Source organism: Portunus trituberculatus, chromosome 47 (genome assembly GCF_017591435.1).
Source record: "Portunus trituberculatus isolate SZX2019 chromosome 47, ASM1759143v1, whole genome shotgun sequence".
NCBI classification, from domain to species: domain Eukaryota; kingdom Metazoa; phylum Arthropoda; class Malacostraca; order Decapoda; family Portunidae; genus Portunus; species Portunus trituberculatus.
In genome coordinates, this window is record NC_059301.1 from 10,655,549 (window position 1) to 10,678,960 (window position 23,412).

The following is a 23,412-nucleotide window of genomic DNA, read 5'->3' on the forward strand; positions in this document are numbered from 1 at the left end:
TGTGTGTGTGTGTGTGTGTGTGTGTGTGTTATTCCCCACAGTCATCTGCTGGTCACCCAGCCAGCCTTTCCCCTACGGAAAGAGCTCAGAGCTCCTACTGACTGATCTTTGGATAGGACTAAGACCACACCACACTCCACACACCGGGACAGCAAGGCCACAACTGCTCGAGTTACTTGCAGTGCCTATTTACTGCTAGGTGAATAAGGGTTACACACATGAAGAGGCTCGCCCAATTGCCTCTCTGCCCCCAGGACTCAAACCAGGGCCCTCTTGGTTGTGAGCCAAGTGTGTTAACCACTACATTATGTGGTGTTTCAGGTGTGTGTGTGTGTGTACAATAATCCCTCATCTATTGAGAGCGTTACGTTCCAGAAGCATTTGCGATAGGTGAAAAATCACTATGCAGAACCATTCTTGTTTAAAGTGATTCATCAGGGTGTTGCCATGCTCTTCTATATTAAAGGTTTTATATGCCTCCACATTACTCTTATAAATCTTTGCTACACTTTTATAAACTTTTCTGCACTTATAAAATATTTCTTCAGTATGTGAAGGAGTTTCACCTTCTCTGCTATCATAAGCATCTTTCTCAGGCATTTTCAGTCATTGCCAAAAGTCTCAGAAGGTACAGGGTGTTTGGGTGGCATCATAGAAATTTAAATAAAGTCAGAAAAAAAAAAAAAAAAAACTGATGGAATGATCTTGATTTTGATGCTACAGGAGACTCATGATTTCTCCTGAGGCTGTAGTCATTAAGCCAATCAGCACTCAGGATAGGGAACAGCATGCTCTCAGTGTTTGTGTCTCTAATAGTGTGGCATGTACAAAATTATCTTGGAAGACTAATCCATGCCATGACGCCACCCAAGCTTCCTTATCCATACAGTGTAAGCAATTATTTGTTTAGCCACCTGCAGTTTACTACAAGGTTCCTTTAGTATATTTTTATAATTTATTTATAAAGTACAGTGGAGACTCAATACTCAAACTTAATTTGTTTCAAATGGCTGTTTGAGTATTAAAAACTATTGATACCTATAGCTCAGGTATTTTGTTCTAATCTTAGCAAACCCTTAAGTTTATAAAAATTTCAATGTATTTTTTTACAATTTTGATTTGTATATACCGTACGTGAAGGCTGGTGATGGATAATTTAAAAGAGAAGGGTGGAGAGGAGGCAGGAGGTCCCCAGAGGATAAGTCACCATCCATGAAAAGATCTTTCTCCTGGTGTGACTCATGTGAATCCACTAATGGAGGGCTGTTGCTCACTAACACTTGCACTCACACCAGATTCCTTATTTTCACCACTAATAAGCCTCTTTGGTACCATCCTAAGTTTCCAAATGAAAAACTACCGACAGAACACAGAAGAATGTCGTTCTCAAAGACTGTGGCAGGATTAAGGATGTGCACCGGCATTGGTATACCGTTATTACCGGTAATACAGTATCAGAACGGTACAGTGGCGGCTGTGAGAAGGGAGATGACAGAGCTTTGTATATGACCAAATGTGCAGCCATTTGATTACCAGATATTTTCACCACTAAGTCTTTGGTGTTAATGCAAGTTTATAAATGAAAAACTACAGATAGAATGCAGGAGAATGTTATTCTCATGACCACGGTAGCACGTTACAACTGGCGGAGGGGGAACGTGGATGCCAAGGAGCCTTTGTTTACAATCACAGGTGTGGACATAAGGTATTTTTTTTAGTATTATATTGAACTTTTGCATTCGAGTATTTAAACGTTCAAGTATTGAGTCTCCACTGTACACTATTATACTGTATTTATATTTATATTTAATTTATTGCTTTTTAGGCTAGAAAATACTTTTCACTAGAAATCATCCAATTTTATGAAAATTGAAGCTTTTACTGGTCACAGAGATCCATGATTTACCCAGAAAACCACGACATTAATTTATACTGAATATTTTTACAAATCCGTGAAGCACTGAGGCTGCAATAGGTGAAATGCAATATAGTAAGGAATTAATGTGTATAAACAGTATATGTATGGATAAGATAACCTTTAAGTAAGAACTTATTGGTTTTAACTGATATTGATGGTACAAGATGGTGCACAATCTCTCTCTCTCTCTCTCTCTCTAGGTATTGAATTAATGATATAAAAAAAATTCTACACACACACATGCACCTGTGAGTAAAGTGATTTGCTGTGATATATTGTACCCAATATACTTGGAATGAATTACGCACATGATTCCTTCCTCCAATTCTCGGCTTGATGTAAACATCCTAGTGTCTGCAGTAGTCATTCCAGGGAATATTCCCCCCAACCAGCAGAAGCAAAACACCAAAAGCACGTCTGTTTTAAGGGATTATGAGGAGGGATTGGAGTGATAGGATAAGATACAGATACAAGATTATGAACAGAGGAGCCCAACAGAGAAGATAGGGTAACATCATTAGCAGAATTAGAGATTAGGAAAATGTCAAGAATGTTGGGTATATCTCCCAAGAAAGTCAGGAGCACAAATAGGGTATTGCACCAGTTGCACTAAGTTATGGAGGATACCAGGACCATCAAAGAAGGGAGAGGAAAGCCAAAGCTGGTAATGAACAATGAAGTCTCTAAGAATATAGATCTTCACACAAAAGGAGTCATAATGTGCTCCACTTTGGAAGTTAATTTAAATAAATTCTTATAGGCAGAGGAAATAGGTCAGGGGTGTATAGAATAGATAAATTTATTTGTGGTCATAAGGAGATGGTAAAAAATTTATGTTCAAGAGCATAGATGTGAGAGCAAGTTAGTCATTGCAAACACTACACCTATTCCAATGAATGGAATCGATGTAGTAGATAACAAGCTGTTACCAAGAGATGAAGTCACCAGTAGAAGCATAAGATGTCATAGTAAAAAGATAAGGATGGGAAGATGCTTCAAGGACGTGAAAAAATTCAGCTTCCCATAAAGAATTATAGCAGCATGGAATAGCCTGAGTGTAGATGTAGTATCAGCAAAGAGTGTGCATAGCTTTAAAGAAAAGTTGGACAAATGTAGACATGGAGACGGGGCCACACGAGTGTAATGCCCAGGCCCACTAAAACTAGGTAAATTACACATAAATGCAGCTTCCAGCTTTGGAATGAAAATAATGAACAGAGGCTATTGTCAGATGCCTGTGTTTCAGTAAGGGAAAGATGAGGTTTAATAAGGGAAAGATGATGTTCTACAGACTAAACATTAGATTTTAAGACCATGAATGTTGCAGAATTTAATGAAGAAAAAGTTAAAAGTTGAGGAGGGGGGGTGTCAAGACACTTTGGGTTGATATCAGTAGAGCAGTCTGACATGGGAACGTTTAAGGTTCCCTCCTCGGAAGGGCCGGTGTTTTTCTTAAGAGGATGAAAACTGGCCAAGGAAAAAAAAAAAAAAAAAAAAAAAAAAACTACTGAGATGCCCGTCCCCGAACAGGGTCAAGAGTGTTGGCCAAATGAATGGGATAAAGGTCTTGAAAACTCCCTCTTAAATGAGTGAAAGTTATAAGTAGAAAGAAATACAGAAGTAGGCATGGAGTTCCAGAGTTTACCAGAGAAAGGGATAAATGATTGGGAGTTGGAGTCGTTATATTTAATAATGAAGGCTACGAAATATGTATAGTATGGTGCAATCTCCATGTTAGCATATCACAAACACTGGTCATGCCACTGAAACCTCAATTAGCACTTGTCTCTTGAGGAAGGTACGTACATACATATATCATCTGTTGCGGCTTTAATTCTAGTATTTGTTATGCCAAAATTTCTCCCAAACAAAAAAAAATGTTAACATGATAATCTAACTGTTACTTCAATTGTTGAACTTATATTACAGTATAGTACAGGGAATCCTTGCAATTTGACGAGATTAGAGCGGTTTTTCATCAGTCAAATCAGCGTTTATTCAAATCATGAAGCAATTTTTCTCATAAGATACTTAAGAATTAGGGTGGGATAGGGACCAACCTCCAGCTTAGATTTCCCAAAACATCACTCTAACCTCTCAAAAACACTAACTTAGACTAAATCAGTACTATTGAAGGCTTCATTTAAACACATAAGGATGCTGTACAGTACTTTTTGGAAATGAAAACACTTGCATGATGCAGCGGTCTTGCAGTACTTGTCCCTGTTCCAAATTGTTGATACTGTTGATCTAGGGACACCCATTTGCACTGCAACGACACTGTGAGCTATACCTGCCTCACACTTTCCTATAAGCTCAGGCTTATCTTTGAAAGGCCCTTTAAGGAGCTATCACACTGGCTTATGATATGAGGAACATCCGCTCCAGATAGCTGGAACTTACCTGGAATTAGCAGAGGAAAGTTGGGATGGCTTCATATCCATTCCAGTTCTCCGTATGCTATCCCAATGAAAAAATAAACATATATGTAATAAAAACCTTTTATTGAAACTAAAAAGAAGGTAATAAAAACCTTTTATTGAAATTAAAAAGAATGTGCCTAAATTTTCCATATTGGAATATTAAATAATATTTCATCAATACAGAAAGATAAAATATATATATGATGTCAATAGTTTGGGCTCATGGCAACCACCCCTGACTCAAGAGTTGCCGTTGCGCATGTCTCGGTTCTTCTTTAGTTGCTTTTACTTACTTTTTCTTCAACAAGAGAAAATGCAAATGCAATTCCAGAATGAAGCACAGGTTGAAGTATATGCGGCATATGGTTTTGTTCTGGTTTGTTTTGATTAGGCTTTGTCTTGGTTGCTGGGTCATTTGCCTAGCATAGCAAGAACGCGGACAGCTTGTGTGTGATAATGTAACTGGTTTCATACCAATAACCATGGCCCGCATTGCGCATATCATAGGCCAGTGTCATACCCACTGGAATCCGCCTGGTGGGCTGGCAGCGGATTTGACTGGGTGGGTGGCCCGCAAGACGTGAATGTTGAATTGGCAAGTCAGTCGGTCGGACCTTGAGGATTGGGTATTAATTAACCGAGTTTGAATTGGCGATAATTCAAACTGTGAACGGTTGAATCACGAGGATCCCCTGTATTTGGTTAGGTTACAAAACTTTTTTCTTTTTGTATGCCAGTAAATATTTATCATATGTACAGTCAATTTTCGATTAAAGTGGGTGTCATTCATGTTCCTGCAGACTTCGCATTATTCAAAATCATGTTATTCAAACGTAATTCTCACATAGAAAACAATGGTAATAATGGGAGGGGGGATGGTTTACATTCCTGGCCACTGGGAAAGTCTACCTATTTTGGGGATTTTATTACTCGAACCCCCAAAAGAAAAAAAAAATAAATAAATAAAATAAAATAAATACTAGGTCACAGAAACCATGAAAACATGCGCTCCCACCTGCACATCTTTCTTGTTCAGAAAATTAGAAAATTATTATTCATTGTGATTTGTTGTATGATTTTATATGCCAGGAACATTATCCCCATATTCATAAATTTATTTTTATTGCGTTTAACAAAATAAACCAGGAGTATAACTTGGTCGTGGTTGGTAGCAGTGTTTGCTTACCATCAACTCAGGCTGATTGAGCCACACAATCCACTGCCTCACCATTCCACCACAGGCAACATGGAAAATTTTACGAAGAGAACCAGCCCTATTACTGCTGTAGAGCATACTTTATTAATTAATAGACTTGGTGAGCCAGGAACAAGTGCTTCTAAATAAAAGCGCACACAGATGGCTGTATAGTATGGCCTTAACAAGGGAGAGAATCACCACCACCTTCAACTGTGCAGGCTATGCTAAGAGGACTGTCCACCAGTTATCTAAATAAATGGGTACTTACCAAGGGATTAAGACATACAACTGATTGTAAGTTAAGTAGAATTCTGATAGAAAACTTGGGATATGGAATTGCTGGCAGCAGCAATGTTGTTGTTCCTTAGACCTATTTATTCGTTAAGGCATTGTTATTATTGACACGATACTGACGTTACGTGGATTCCAATCACAATTCTTGTAAAATAGGCTATTTGAATAATAACCTATATATTTTTTATTTTTTTAAATCAATCAGTTTGTAAAAAAACTAATAATAATAGGTATTTAGGTCAAATTTATGTGAAGGTAATGACGTAGACATGGATCTTGGTTCATCTTTGCAGCGAAGGTAAATCCTGCCAGAGCGTTGCCTTCCCAAGCTGCAGGAAAGCAGCATTTGTTCTTAAGAATACTTATTTTTCCTGGATGGTATCCTTCAACTGAAGAAGGTGGAAGGTATTGTTTAAGAATCTGGCCGAGAACATCTCTGTGTGGTTCCCCCAGGAGCAGCATGGGTGCACGTGATATCATCAAATCGAGCTAACTCACATTAAATTGAATAAATCATGGTATTTAATTGTATCTTTTAATATTGAGTCACGTTAAATCGGAATCATGTTCAAACTCACATTAAACGAGAGTTGACTAAGTATTTTCAGGCAATGGACCACCCTTCCCCTGTTTTAATCCGTTGAATTGAGGACCGAGTGTATGTAACACACACACACACACACACGTGTAGGTATATTTGACTCAGTGGTAGCAGTGATATCATCAGTGGCTTTGCTGATGAGCACATACAGTTATGCAATGTGAATGGAAAATCACTTTTTGCTTTCTTTTCCATCTGTTTCCATATTATTTCCTTTCTGAGTAAAGAGAAAATATTTCAAAAATGGATTGGCACTAGAGACAGTTTAACCCTTGTGCGACGGGGTAATTATAAATTAATCATTCCCATCTGCGGGTAAAATTGTAAACTTAAAAAAATCACAGGAGATAGTTTTACTCATGAAAATACGTTTCTCTTTGAAATTTTGAATACATTGATGTACTTTGCAGCTTGCTACAATCTCTGACAGCAAAGTTATTGCTTATCAAATATTCCTCCTGATAGCCACGATGTAACCCGCCGTGGAGAAACAACCCTCAGTGCGATACCAGTGCACCAATTCTCTCTCACTCACTCGCTCTCTCTCTCTCTCTCTCTCTCTCTCTCTCTCTCTCTCTCTCTCTCTCTCTCTCTCTCTCATGTTAGGAGGGTAGATTGTATGAGAATAGGGAAAGATGATTGATAAACTAGATGATCATAATGTAGCAACATGTTGATAAACTAGATGATCATAATGTAGCAACATGTATATATCACTATCCATCTCGATGTTGTGATATCTCCCCTCATGCAGAGGGGACATTCCACCTGCAGTGTCATGGGGGTTGCCAGATGTCTCCTCCAAGATGGAAAGATGTGAGCTTAGACCGAGATGAAATAGCAAAACTGGCAACTCAGCTCGTGGACAGTGTTGCCTGATACATACACTCGCCCTCTGACTTGAGTAAGAAAACAGGAAGTTTAAAGAAGTGGCGCGAAAAATCAAGATTACATGAATGATAACCGCCGCACGAAATGTACCGATGCGATCGTTCATGAACGATTACCGCCGCACAAGGGTTAAAGTTGAAATTAGTTGGCATTCCAGAGGGTAGCATTATCCATTCAGGTGGTATATATTATGGACCAGGGGCTGTAAATGATGACCTTCCAAAAAATATTTAACCCCTTCAACACGATGATGCATATTTTGCGTCACCAGGGCACTCCTGACATATCTGATGATGCGCACATTGTGACATAGCTGCTTTCTGCTAAGATGGTGTATTTTCCTTCCTGGATACTGTACGAGATCTCTTAGAATGTGTGTCGTATTTGATATGATGGCTTACTTGACTTTCATCATTATTACAAAGGTGAAAGACACAAGTCTCTTATATCAGGATAAGTACTTATGTGTTTTGCTGGAAACAATTACTTGATTTAAAAAATTTCTCATGGTACCAATAGATTAGTTTACTACCTTAAAAATTAATGTTTTCAATCGTTTATCATTTTCAGAAAATGGCCTTGAGAAGGCAGACCATAATTTTTTTTCTCAAAAATTTGCGTGTGCTTTTCTTATTGTATGTACCTATTATGAAAAATCACTTACTATCATCATTATTTCCATAGGAGAGAGAGAGAGAGCGAGCGCTGCCTCCAAGTCAGGTATTTTCCCAGCCCCACCCACGTGGCCGTACATCTTTTTCTGGTAACACCAATTAGCAAACTAATGCCTAGGGGTCAGATACAATGTTCCTAGCAGCAGAAGTCCAAACTGCAATGGGGCTGTCCTGCAGAGAATGATTCTGGTTACTTAAGGGTACCCCTTGTACATACAAAATAGCAACAAAAATGTAATAAAAGTTGGAAAATCTAAGAAGAACATATAAAAACTGCCAACAGTTTCAAAGAGAAGGAAGATAATTGTAGTATATAATTTGATTAATAAATTAGAGAAATTAGATATGCAATGGAAAATTGAGAATATGAACATTATAAAAAGATCTGTTTTTCATATAAGAGTACTGATATTATTTTGAAATGCATTAATGGAATGTGGTGGTAGCAAGAAAAGTACATTTGGTTGAGTAAATAAATAAAAGCACAATGCTATACAATTTACTTATCCAAGTAAATTGTATAGCATTGTATGTATGCCAAAAAAAAAAAAATTGCACAAATACAGAGCTATGAGCATCATACCTTGCTAACCACCACTGCAATCCTTTCAACAACATATTCTGCTTCCTAAACTTTTCCTAAATCAAACAATGGTCAATTTCTAATTATGGAATACATATACCCATAAGGGTGAGAATCTGAAACAATGAGTGTCAAAATTTATCCTGTAGGAGCTGATAATGTTGGCCTAGAACTCTTCAAGTGAACCATAGTCAGTATTTGGTTGTGCATCACTTGTTTTGTGGGTTTGTGCTACAAAGTCAAGACCAGACCAATGTAAGAAGCATTCCCTTCTCATTATATCAGTTAAATTGAGGATTTCAGTAATGATGGCTTGTGATTCAGAGGTCACTGGTTGCATTGGCAAACCAGTAGAGGCAGTGAATCAAAGGTAAACAGATCACCCATGGTAGCTGAGTTGCAATCTAGTACTTGGTTCCTCAATTGTGTATTGCATTATTATTATTATATCATTATTATTATAAAAATTAGTTAGTCTTGTTTTGGGAATATTATACTTCAAATGCAGTATCAAATTAACTTTGCTTGAGAGAAAAAAAAATACTATTCTAAGCAGTTGAGAATTATAGTGATTTACATTCCCACACAAAGTATCGTACATCATACATAGGTAACACACACACACACACACACACACACACACACACACACACACACACACACACACACACACACACACACACACACACACAGAAATAAAGGATCTTCCATATGAAGAAAGACTGAAGGAAATGGAACAACCAATTTTGAAGGATACACAGGGTAGAGGAGATCTAATCACAATGTATAAGATAGTAAACTGTATGGAAAAGATAGACAGACAAGATGTGATATCATTAACTGAAGATGGAGATAGACAAGACACTCAAGATCATGATAAGTGAATGTTTGAGGAACATTAAAAAGTTTCACTTTCCACATAGGACAGCAGACATCTGGAATGGCTTGAGTAAAAAGTTTCACTTTCCACATAAGACAGTAGACATCTGGAATGGCTTGAGTGAAAAGATTGTGACAACAGAAATTGTGCATAAATTTAGTGAAAAGTTCAACAAAATTAGGTATGGAGACAGGTCACTATGAGCCCTGCTTGAACCTTGTGATATACAACTAGGTAAATACATACAGATACACACACGTCTGTGTGTGTGTACAGTTTATTACCGAGTGTCACATATTTGAAGAAAGTAAGATCTTCACTAAGGTCCTTTTTAGGATTGGTCTGCTAATGGAAATATGTTCCCCTAATTGCTGACACAGACAAGGGCCTAACATCCTAAAGAAATACAAGAAAAATTACTGCCAATTTCAGCACAAGGAGAACATGTATCTAAACCTTATGACTCAAACCAGTGCAAATTGCTTTCTCTGGAGAGACACTGAGAAGTCTCCATGCATAATGTCAAAATATCTTGTGAGAACTGGAAGAGTGTCTGCCTGTTGCAACACTGATGCCATCTTCACTCTCCCAAACCCTCAATAAAACACAATGGGATCTCAGTGAAGGGGAGAAAGGCGTACAGGTCTACGTCTATTCACTGGAGAGGGAAAGCATCATGTCTATACACTCCCTGATCCATTAGAGGTGACACATACAGGGGCAGACACTGAGTCAGGACAAAGGAAAACATATCTACTTGTGGAGATCCCCTCATCCAGAAAATCTTCCAAACTACTGAATGGAAACAACTCTGATCCCACACACTCCTGACTAACATCCACCATCACACATCTCAAGGGAGGGAGGCCATACATAGACCTGCCCTCAAACTACAGCAGCCTCTGCCAAGGGCCTAACATAAAAAAAACCTGCACACTATAGTCTGTCTATTCTGAACTGGCCACTGGGTCTTTCTCTGAGGAAGTGTTCAAAACAGTGTAGCTTATTGATGAAATATTCATTTTATGTGTATGATACTGGTTTTCTGTTGATCAACACAATTACCACAAGGATAGACTATTGTTTTCCTCAAGATATGACAACAGGTATTTTTGTCCCAGACAGAGACCCAGCAGCTTGTTTAGAATAGACAGACTTAAGCCATCCACTAAGCCAGTCACAACAGTGCTAGAAGTAGATGCCATAATACCTGAGAGTTGGATTGTGTGCAGACTTGGCATCTCACTCAACATTTCAGAGGAAGGGGCCTAAATTAGTGGAGCCTAACCCCACTTATCTTCAGAACCATAGGTACCCAGAATCCTGAAAAAAAGTGAATTACAAGCAAGGGAAAACAAACGCAGCTGATAACTGGGCCAAAGTAGCCTTAAGGGGAATGTCTGGTTTAGAAACCGAAAAAATATGAAAAATAATGTTTTGTGTGGAGAAAAAATGTGGTAGGTATACACATTAGCTATTATTTCACAAAGTTTTATGGCAAAACACACATTGGTTTCCATTTAAATGCCATTTAAAGGTCCAATACTCAACTTATTGGTGGACATGATACAGCAACACTGAAAGTCTATGGGTGGCGTCAACCAAGACACCAGCGAGACTCAATAGGTGGAAACAGCACGTAATTTAGCTACTGCATCCTGCTTTTCACCTACTGCCAACCATGGGACAGATGTCTAAGAGGAATAAGTAGAAGAACACCTGGAATATGAATATGGAAGTTCAAAGAATAAGAAGCGTGTTGAACCCGACACCTCAAATGCTCCAGTACACATCTTCACATCACCCACCACCACCACCATCACACCACATCTCACGCAGAACAAAGACAAGGAAATGAAGAAGAAAAGGCCTCATTACTCACAATTAGAGAAGCTCTTCTACAAAATATTGAGAAAAGAAATGAAGATGTGGAAAGTGGTGATGAGCTTGTCATGCCGATGAAAAGGAGGCTGAAAAATCTTTCCTCTAATGCCCAAATCCTGCCTTTGACTACAGTTTCGAGCCTGATGTATACGAGAACACAATAACTATGCACTGCACAACATGCAACTTCAAGAACGCATCATAACCAGAAAAAGTGAGAGCTGGAGGTCGGAAGAAAAGCCTCTTCATGACCAACATATCATTGACAGGAGGGGACTAGGACCCTGATGTGCTTAGAAATACATCTAATTGTATTATGAGATGGTAGATAATAAAAAAGAACATATAGTAAACCTGAATAAACTTCCTAGTGTGTTATAATGGGGTTGAGATCGATCGATAAACTTTATTGGCTCATATCTCAAAACACAAGTTATTCCCCTTCTAAAATCTATTTTAAAGCCAATTTTAGCTTGATTTCAATGAAACAAAAAACTAAAAAGGAGAAGAATACTTCTTTCAATTCCGTCACTATTTTTTTTATATATGTGACCTGTGTAATTTTGTATTAATATTTTTTGGGCAAAAAAAGTAAAAAAAATAAGATTGAAAAAAAAAATCATAAAACAAAAACGAAAGATGAAAAAAAAAAATCTAACGTAGAAACATTTTGTATTATAACGTGTCTGCCACAGGAAAATGAAGGTTATGGAGCAAATAATAATGCCAAAATAACACTCATAAGTTTTAGTTGCAATTACAATTGCATGGCGGAATTGGGGACTAGAATGGGGATGAATGTCTATTACTGATGAGCATATTCCCAATACTTCACAACATAAAAATCAGTGTGTTTCACGCATATTTACCAAAGATATGACAACTCCGATCTAAACTGGACGCTCCTCTTAAGAGACACCATATTAGACTCATAAGCTTCCAACTTTCAAGACCTTTCTTGATCAGAAGAAAAATCTCCCTGGTGCTTCTTCCCAGCTAAATCTTTAGACACCTTTATGCAAGAAACATGTCACCGATGATCATCATAAGCTTTAAATTGGCTGATAGAAAGATGGCTACATTTGTTACTCTGAAATTTGGCAGAGCAAGAGGCTGCTGCCAGGAGATCTATGTGAAAGCAGCTCTATTCTCCATGGACATTAGAGACTCACTGCACTTAACATGTTAACCATGTATTGAGTCACCAGTGTACCAAGCAGATGTTTCATACATTGTGTATTGGTATACATGAGTACATATGTGGATCAGAGAGACCTTTCTTAAAAACTTTTGGAAACATGACTATATAAACAGTTTATGCATAAATTTGTGTATACTATGACTGTGCTAGTGTTGCAATGGTACCAGATTATAAGTGCAAAAATAATTAAATCAGTAGAGATATGAAAAGAAAGAACAGCCTTCCAATATTGATGTAATCCTTGGTGACTCTTAAAAGATGTAAATTTGCATTGGTGTACTGGCTGGGAGAATTTAAACATATGTGATTACAATTTGGTAATTAGTGTAGGCCTACATGTAATTAAGTAAATTTTATCACAGCAGTACTGCATGTACTATATCAGTTAATGAAAAGCTTTTCTATACCATATTGTTCATGACTTTGTCTTTGATGAAAAAATTGAGGGATTCTTAATGTGTAATTAGAAATTTTAAATGCTGAACACTTGCATCTACCTGTTCAGTACCAGATAAACTTGCAGTGCAGTCAAGCTGCATCTTAGCTTGTCAGGCCCAGATCTCTAAAGAGGCAGATGTGTCACTCCCAGATCTGTAAAAAGGAAAGTATGTTACTTCCAGTTCTATGTATATGAGTAAAGTATATTATTTATTTATTTTTTTTTTAGGAGAGGTGTCTGTCTGGGTCTTATGGCTGAAAGTAAAGTTGTCTGGAGTGGCAGTAGTTTTAAGTCAACTCTTTTTAGTGATATGAGAGTTGTCTATGAATGACAATCACATGTTGAGAGGAAGTAGAGGCTGAAGCACATATTGAAAACATATCAGACAGTCTGACTAGTTTTAGATTAGAATACTGTACCTTAAGAGATATCTTCACACTTTATACACAGTAGATGAAATGCCATAATGGTTACAGGTTTCCCTTTGCTGTTCTTCAGTGTAAGGTTTGTCTTGGATGGTACATTGCATGTGATTATTACCTCTACCTAGGATATTATATTGGAGACTAACGTTTTCTCTTATTCTGAAACCACAGAGAAGGATGTTTAAGAATGCATACTCATACACATCTTACACCTGTAAAGCCTCAGCTTACAGTAAACTATTTAAGATAAAACTGGAGGTATAAATTGCAGATTATATTTAACCACAAACTTGAAAATTTTTAAGCTTTTTGTTCTGTTTTGTTTAATATCTTTAACTAGTTTTCTAGTTTTCGAATTACAGTAATGCCTTGATATACATGATCCTAATATAGTGAATATTAAATGCTACTAATGTCCCAATCCTATTGAGAAAACATGATCATTGCAAGAAGAGCAAATGACAAACTCAATAATTTCTTAAGCAACCATAGCATATAGCAGGCTAACTTTCATTATGAAAGTGTTATCTTTGAAGTCAGTAAAACTGCAGTGACCACTATGATTACCAACTGTAATAATCCCTTGCTTTATCAAACCGTTATTTCAAACTTCAGCTTTATCAACCTTTGTGAGCCAACCAAACTCTTCTTGTGTCAAATAAACCTTGATAACCACATGCAGTAAGTAATTCAGTTGTCCACCTGGGCAGTGGGCAGGTATAGTATAGATACATTTGTTTAAATTGATATTTTCCAAACTGAGTGTGGACACAGTCCTCAATTAAGCAATTTTGCTTTTACTTACTTTAAATGGATCCACGATATGTTGATACTAGAAAAAAAAGTGTATATAACAGCAAGCCAGCCTCCAAACACTTTATTACTCAATTATGTTGTTAATCAAGCAACAAAGCATTAATTTTTAATGGGAAAAACGAAGTAAATGTTGATTTTGTAAAATGGCATTTCATTTTTTCTGTTACGATTATTACCAAATCTATAAGTCATACAATTTTACCATTAAATAAGGATATATATACTATATTGTAATGAAAAATAAATGCATTGTAAAGGAAAACAAATTGTATACATTAGAGTATACAGTAATATGTATGTGTAATGTGTATAATATTTTCTGTGTTGGCTTTCATTTCTAGCACTTTTAGGCTTAATCTAACAATATTTGATGTTAAATATAGCAGCAACAAGTCAATACTGCCTCAGCCTCACAGCATCAGTCACAGTGCATGGGGAGAGGCTCATACCAGCTGCTTCCTCTCCTCCCGTTGCAACTGCCAACTCTATTATATAGCCAGTTACATAATATGATGTATATGCACTGTTAATAGTTAGAGGTTCCTGCTTGCATGTTGGTTGTCGTGTAGACACAGAGCAGTGACCCACAAGTTACTAAACTTCCACCTGGCAACGCAAACAAAGTGTGGTAAATGCTGAAAAGTTCATTAGGCACAATTTAATCAGACATTTTTAATTTTCTGTTTATCAATCTAAGTTTCCTCTAAATTAGTTTGACATGGTGAAGGTTTTTATTTATCAACAAATGACTCTCCTTAAATAAAGACCTCAGTCTGCTGAAAACCTTTGGTGTAACAACTGCTGAATTGAAAGAATGGGTTTCCTCAAATGCCATGGTTCTTAAAATCAACTCCCAAGTCAACCTGATAGCCCTCTCCGTTAATTACCCCTACTACCCTCAACTTTTAACTTTTAGTTTCCTGTAAGAAGAGAAAACAGGACATTTAATAGTTGCCATTTAGTCATACTCACCATTCAGTGCAGAAAATTGTTGATTTATGGTAATATTTTCCAGGAAGCCTTTTTGGATACCCCTTTACACCTTTAGAACACTTGCCCTAATAGTTAGTATATCTCTGGCATACTATGGTATTTTTTTCTTATAAAAGGTCAGTTTCTTTTTCATTTAGTTATATCCTTTTTATTTATGTAATCATTAATTTTATTCATTCATCCTAATACGAACTCTGTCATAACTAGAATAGTATTTACTTTGTTTTTCAATGGCATCCTCTATCAGTGATCTACATTTGTGCATTACACATTCTGCAGACAAAACCACACTGAACGGCCTGCCTTAGCTATGCTAGTATGCTGTCACTGAGCAGTCTGTATATTGATCAAGCATAATATGAGAATTATTAGTGACAGAAATACACAGGGCAACCACACTGAAATGACTACTGCAGGTCTATCTATCTATATATCTACACACACACACACACACACACACACACACACACACAAGCGGCGAGGCAAATGGGCAAGCCTCTTAATGTGTGGCCCCTGTTCACCTAGCAGTAAATAGGTACGGGATGTAACTCGAGGGGTTGTGGCCTCGCTTTCCTGGTATGTGTTGTGTGTGATGTGGTCTCAGCCCTACCCGAAGATCGGTCTATGAGCTCTAAGCTCGCTCCGTAATGGGGAAGACTGGCTGGGTGACCAGCAGGTGACCGAGGTGAATTACACACACACACACACGGCCCGGTAGCTCAGTGGTTAGAGCGCTGGCTTCACAAGCCAGAGGACCGGGGTTCGATTCCCCGGCCGGGTGGAGATATTTGGGTGTGTCTCCTTTCACGTGTAGCCCCTGTTCACCTAGCAGTGAGTAGGTACAGGATGTAAATCGAGGAGTTGTGACCTTGTTGTCCCGGTGTGTGGTGTGCGCCTAGTCTCAGGCCTATCCGAAGATCGGAAATAACGAGCTCTGAGCTCGTTCCGTAGGGTAACGTCTGGCTGTCTCATCAGAGACTGCAGCAGATCAAACAGTGAATTACACACACACACACACACACACATTGTTCATACAGTATCTAACCATGAGCCAAAGAACAAAAAGTGGCTCCCTTTTTGGTTTTAACTCTTAACTTTCTTCAAACTATGGCCCCCATACGACTCCATACATTTAACTTGTCAGTCCTGTCCTTTCATTGCTGGAAATAGTTTAGGAAGTTTTGGTTTAGAATGTCTTCCAGGTGCACCATTGCATTCCACATGGTCTCAGGTCTCAAAGTAGGAATCCTTTGTTTTTTTCAGTGGCATTTTGAAATAATAGAACAGCCAGGAACGTCTTTAAGCAAGCCAGGCAAACCTGAGGAAATTAATGTTAAGCTGAGAAGTCCTGGATTAGATGTGAAGAACTGGTTTGGATATTGCCATTATGCAATTCCTGTTGCCTGACTTCCTTCCACAAGTCTGATTTCCATCTATTTATATCTGATCCAGCATATTTTGGCCAAACATCAAACACCTTAGGTTAGTCTGACTATTTACTGTCCAGACATGGGTTCTTGTGATATTAGGATGCTCCAGAAGCTGGAAGTGAAAATGAAAGGATAAACATTTAAGAATTAAAATGACTTCATACAACTTGCAATGTTGCACCAGATAGCCATTCTGGAGTATGACGTCCACTTATGTTCTTGCAATTGTAGCACTAGTGGGCTAAGTGTGTTAGTATAGTAACAGTATGGCCTTAAGGTGAATAATCATATGTAGAAGATTAAATTTATGTGGCTTTATATTGGGGACTTGCTTTAAATTTTCTTTGGCTGTAGTTGTACAATTTGTGAATCAGTCAGCTGTTGTAATAGTAGTTAGTAGAGTGGTAGCTCTGTAGTTATTAGTTGCTAACAGTAGCAATCCGTGATAGTTTGTGCTCAAATAGTGCCTTTTATGCTACCAAAAGATTAATTCACAATCTCTCTCTCTCTCTCTCTCTCTCTCTCTCTCTCTCTCTCTCTCTCTCTAAGAGTTATTATTAATGATAGTCATTGCAGTCTGCTTTATTAGTGATGCTGCAAAAATCTTGGCCACATTGAAGTATGTGATAATCTACATAAATCCTGCCTTAGAAACTGAATCATAAGTGTAAATCTTATGTGCATATCCAGATTATTGATGTATGTGTGGGAAAGGTTGAGCTCAGAAGTAAGTGAGTGACAGGTTCAGTCTTGGGTCCAGTGAGACCTCTCCACAAATTAGTGATCAAGACTTGCCTATTCATGAATGTACTTATCTATTGATACATTTAATCTTATAGTTTTTTAACTTTCTCTCCACAACTTGTTTTCCTACTTAATTATAATTTCTAAAATTGTGAAAATGTTACTCATGCCTTCTCCAGCAATTAATTTCATAAATAAAACAGATTTGGTCTGCCTCTGTGAAAAGTGGAAAAAAGAAGTTCACATTCTAACAGGTCAAATCAACTGTTAATATATATTGTCTGCTACTTTTCTTCTTAGTGAAAATTTACTTACATTGATACATATTGAAAAATATTGTTTGCTCTACATCTTCAAACTTTTCTATCCAGTGGCTTTGACTTGTATCATGAACATGTATATTCTGTGAAGGCAATAGCTGGGTTTGAAAATTCTGTTAGTAAGAATATCTCAAATATATTCTTATATGCTATATGTGAACTTGAATAAGATAATGACTTGAGCTTACCTACACCAAAGAGAAAATTGCATAAATCATTTTTTTTTCTATTACAAGGCTCTTTAGCTTTATTTTTTTATTACAAAATTTTTCTTTAGGTGCACATGACAGAGGAATACCAACACATTACATTGACAATTTCTTTTAGAATCCTTTTCTAGTCAATATTTTTTTTTGTGATAAAAGCAGGATTTTTTTCCAGCTCTTGGCTATCCTCTAATAAAAAGTACTTTAATTATGAGGTATTCTACATAATACTCCCACAATTTTTTTTCCTTTTACTAGTCTTCAGTGCTTTGGTTCACTGAATAAATGCCAGTTAACATTGATTTTTTTTCTTATATATCCATAAGGTGAAAATCAATCTAGGAGCTAATGAGGTAGGGAACTCCAAACTGTTAAGTACAGGATCCCATAATGCTACTGAGTTTACCAATATTTAACTAGTTGCTTAACACAACCAAATCATCAACACATTATCCACTCAATGTTATTACTCCTCTACACCTACTACATTCTTACTAAATCTGTTCAATTCATCCACAACCCTGGTTTTGTCTGGCTGCTATCTCACACGTGTCTTTTCCACCTACACTCGGAAGACAGCTTACAGTCCTTCATATTCTTGAAGGCTGCTCTGTTGTTATATCCTTATGGACCATCACTTTTCATTCCTTTCTCTTCATTATCATCCAATCTTTCAGACATATGTGACTAATGGTTTTTATTTCTTATTCACAGTTGTTCTATACTGGCTAAAATTTTTGCATTAAATAAACATTTAATTCATCTAAAGACTTGTTGCACCAAGTAGTCATTAATAATATTATTGCTTTCATTTTACAGTTCAGTTAAATCCTATCAGTTAACTTCCATTTGAGAAGCATTTAATTAAATTCCAATAACTTGTTCTCTTAAACGTATGCAGTATATGATATACATTCTTTTTTCTTTCCTCTTGCACCATGTCTTTCATGACTGCTTCTTGGTCTGACTGCAGCACATACATATCTTCACATTTCCTAAGTTTTCACTTCACACATCAATTTTCTCTCCTGTTGGTTCTTTGTCTGTTCCACCTCATTTTTTTTTTTTTTTGTTCCTAACTTATTTCACTCTTTTATCCTTGTTATCAGTTTATTATGTACTCATTCCATTGCCAAGCAATGCAAACTTAAGAAAAAAGGACTATCAATAAGATATGTTAATCACAATATTGCTTTTTATTCTTATTTGTATGATTATTCTTCCTTTTTTTTTTTTTTTTTTTTTTAAAGATCTGCAATAATCAGAGATCTTTTCCACATTGAATTCAGTTTTACATACCATTCACAATTCCCTCAATACCATTATCAGGTTTATGTATGTGATTTTTCCATGAATGCACAAGGTAAATGCACAAGCATTTTTATATTTGGCTTGATAGTAAAGCTTCCTCTGATGTAAAATGCATAGACTGTACTGGCAATATTTAACATGCCAGGTGTTCACTGAGGGTCTTAAAATTAGCTTGGTGTGGTGTGATCCCTTAGTCCTTTCCAGCATAAGCTCATTTCACTGCACTGATTTATGCGACACCTTGCCATCCTTGCTTAACCCAACATTGACTGATTTTTGCCGTTATATTTCAAATTCTGCAATTTTGATAATATAGTTCCCTAAAGTAGTGATGTCATATTTTACATAGGGTTAAACATGCACACACACACACACACACACACACACACACACACACACACACACACACACTCAGAGCCTAATATGTACTTCTTCCTTAGTCTATGTATTAATTTGTTCAATTTATCAACATTAATTCCATGGACTCTGATCTGACTATTGTATTGACTATTGTACCGAGTAAGAGTAAGTATAAGAACAATGTTACTGTACTATAATTTAATTACTTTTATTACTTTTTTCCTAATTCATTTTCCACTGTTGATTCCCTGTGACTCATTTATTACAACACTGAAGGTGATAGCAGAAAGTATGAAAGTTAATGTCAGCTCTTTATTTATTATTCTTTTTTATTGGTATGTGCACTCATGTCATACTGGATTACCTTGTTAGTTAGTTTCTAACTTGTATATGATCTTTCACTATCTTATGCTTTGTTTTGTCATAGGAAGTAGCTATAGGTTATATTATGATAATGCTGTGTTGCTCCATAGTTGTAATTTGGAGAAAAATGTAAATATCATTCTTGAACTAAGCATGTGTTCTTTGTAGACATTGAGCATTGGGAAGGAGGTTGGCCACATCCTCTAGGTGACTTTCTCATGCTAATACATTAAGATTATTTCAAACTTATACATCAGTATTATGTACTTTGAAAGTGTGGGCCATGGTTAGCACTCCTGCCTGCACTCTGCACCACTGCCACATCATTGTCACCAACTAGCTAACATGATTACTAGCATCTCCAATTGCAATGACACTTTCAAGCCTTTATACTAGTAAATATATATTATTACTCAAATTGCTACAATTAAAAGGACAAACATTGGAATGTCATTCACCTCCAAATATTATTTCATGTGGTAATGAATTATTTAAAATTTGCTTCAAGTAACTGGAAATAGCACACAATATTCTATTAAGCACACAATATGATACAGATGTTTAGATAATAGAAGAGGATTTGCAAAAATTACATCATATGGAGCTGATCATTGGACTGTCCAGATTTTCATTTTGCTTTTCTATTCTTCCTTTTAAGAAAAATAATAGGACTAAATGTTTTTATCCTTAAAGACAGTTACAATTTACTTTCATCCCCAGTATAATATTTGAATATTTCAGCTAAAAGCCCCTCATATGGTTGTGTTCCTATTTTTATTATGTAATTTTATTTGCTACTATTGTTTATTTAACCACGTTTGCTATATGAGAAATAAAAATCAGCATTATATTTTAACTCTGTGAAGACCTTTTAAAATGAGTAACATTCCAGACATTGTGTTGAGAGTGCTTGGTCAGGTGCTAGGTGTTAATGCAATGTGGCTGGTTTTGCACAAATTATCACAATGTGGCAGTGATCAAACATGTGATATACTTACATGAATATTGCTTTTACTAAGTGTGTCTGTGATTATAACTGAATGTAGAATAATTCTTATCTTAAAATTTACTTTAAGTGTAAACAGGTATTACCAATACATGTCTAAAGAACAAGAAGTAAACTGTCAATGTTACCGATGCCATTCCCATACACTTAATATATTTTGATAGATAACTTCAAAACAAATATGGAATAGGCCAGGAAAGCCACTCACTCTTCCTGAGCATGCTGAGTGAGACCAGGCAGTGTTGTCTCCTTTTCACAAATCCCAGTGGACATTGATGGAATACAGGTACCTTACATTGCCATGAATGTTAGTTAAGAATAACTGATTGATAAATCATCATTCAAGTCTAAGATCAGGGACTGTACTCTCAAACATTCCAGCCCCTCATTTAGACTACTTTTAACAGGCTTTAATGAAAGGGTTTTCATGATTTTAATGATAATTGAACATCAAGTGTTCTGCAACATCAGTGTAAAAATATTATGCCAACCAATTTCTGTAGCATTTGCAGTCTTTTATGTGAGACCAAAGAATTTAAAAATAAAGGCCCAAATCTTTCTTGTAATTAAAGCAATAGCTGAAGTCTGGTTATATTAGTTTTCCTAAATAAAAATAAGCAAACATATTTATATACAGGAACTCGGATAATCTTACCACTGATCCAGCAACATTCATACATACATGTAATATTTCTCAGTGGTGCTCACTAGATTTCTCATCAAAATTCAGTCACATTTTTGCAACACTTTTGTACATCATCATATGCTGCATTACACACAGCAGCAGGGGATGTGAATGCATCAAAGTCTGGGCTAAGCATAAAAATGGTGTGACACATTGGGAGTGTGTTGACAACGAGGTGACTTAACATTTTCCATGTATTTCAAATCACATACCACACTGATCTCAGCTTAACTGTTACTTCTAACATGCTTCATGTACATGTGGCAACCAACTGATACCAAGGGTGCTCTTCAATATTGATCAGTGAATGTCATTAAGTGACAGAAGGAGGTGACTGCTGTTGAAAATTATTGTGTTTTTCATATCATTAGCCATTCATCATAAAAAAAAAAAGCTAGTGAGACCACAACTTGATAGTGATAAGATAAAAACAAAATTTGAAGTAGTATAGGAGTTAAAATGAGAACTGGGGCACAATAGATGGCTAACTTGAGGATGGTGGCAGTGTCTTATCACAAAAACAAGAACAATTCTTGCCAAGTAAAGAAGATTAATCACCAACTGACTGATTTCAAATGTTATCAAACATCTGCCTTGTGGAGCTGGCTCATTGCTTCACATGCTTGTCCCAAGTCTAGGTAAAGGACAACAGGTTTGGCAAGCCACACACGTAAAAAATGTCACTGCTCAGGAAACTAACAACCAGCCTCGGAATCCAGACTGCCCCAACAGGAATCTACCTAGGAGCAAAAAGGGACTAAGGCTATCTACAAATCATGGTACTACCCTTAGAGGGAAAATGGAAGATGTTGTGAATCTTATGAGGGAACAGCAAAGAGATTTAACTGGTCTCAGTGAGACAAGGCGAAGAAGTGAAAACCATACACAAGAACTACTTGCTTGTCCACAAAGGAGCAGAAAATAGACTGCAGTGTTGGGTTTATCATCTCTGCCCAGCTGGCTAACTGAGTGAAGAATATGAGACTGGTCAACAACCAGCTGATTGCACTGAAAATACAAATTAATCAGGGAGACCTAGATATTATCAAAGTTTATGCCAAGTTCAGAAAAAGCTTGACACATGATGTGAAGGCTATCCTCTCCCTCTCTCTTGACTCTGACCACCATGTGGTTGTTGCTTTGGTAAATCTCTGCTACACCTTAGTGAGGCCTCTGGGGAAGAGGAGTAGATTAGCTGTAGAAAAGCTGAAGGAGCATGAAATGAAAGAAAAATTGGCTGAGAACCTGCATAAAAAGTTAGAGACTGATGAGGAAGAAAATTTTGAGAGGACAAGAGAGTTAAGTAAGAAGGCAATACTAGAATCCATAGAAGATACCAATGGATTTAAATATATTGGAGGTAAAAAGAAAAGAACACATTTCTGGAATACAGAAGTGCAGAATGCAGTCAAGGACAAAAACGATGCTCTTAGAAAATGGCTTAAAGAGAAAACGGAAGATAGTAAAAGAAACTATGTGACACATGAATGCAAGCAAATGAACAAAAAGAAAAGTTGTGGAGACATGGGAAAGAATAGTAGAGAACCAGAAGATTAACATGGAACAAAAAAGTTCCTTTATATAACGGCAAAGGGATACAGAAAGGTTATTTACTGAAAGATGACCAAAGTAACTTATTAAGAGAACCAGAAGATATTAATAAAAGGCAGCAAAAGTATTTGGAGGGCCTGTAACTTAGGACATAAGTCAGGATGAAGAGGATGAAGATGGAAGAAAATCTGGCTGCAGACAAAAGTATTACAGCAG

The 23,412-nt window shown here is 36.8% G+C and overlaps 1 long non-coding RNA gene across 3 annotated transcripts in view; it reads right to left on the bottom strand.

The window, feature by feature from the left end:
* Nucleotides 1-23,412, bottom strand: part of LOC123520496 — a 30,608-nt gene that overhangs the window by 3,921 nt on the left and 3,275 nt on the right. The window contains exons 2-4 of one of the 3 annotated variants that reach the window (XR_006679277.1): nt 13,406-13,570; nt 13,045-13,138; nt 9,638-10,785 (exon numbers count right to left, since the gene is read on the bottom strand). This is a non-coding gene — a long non-coding RNA (uncharacterized LOC123520496). Of the gene's footprint in view, nt 1-9,637; nt 10,786-13,044; nt 13,139-13,405; nt 13,571-23,412 lie in introns of those variants that run through there. The other 2 variants (XR_006679276.1, XR_006679275.1) reach the window with 2 other exon arrangements.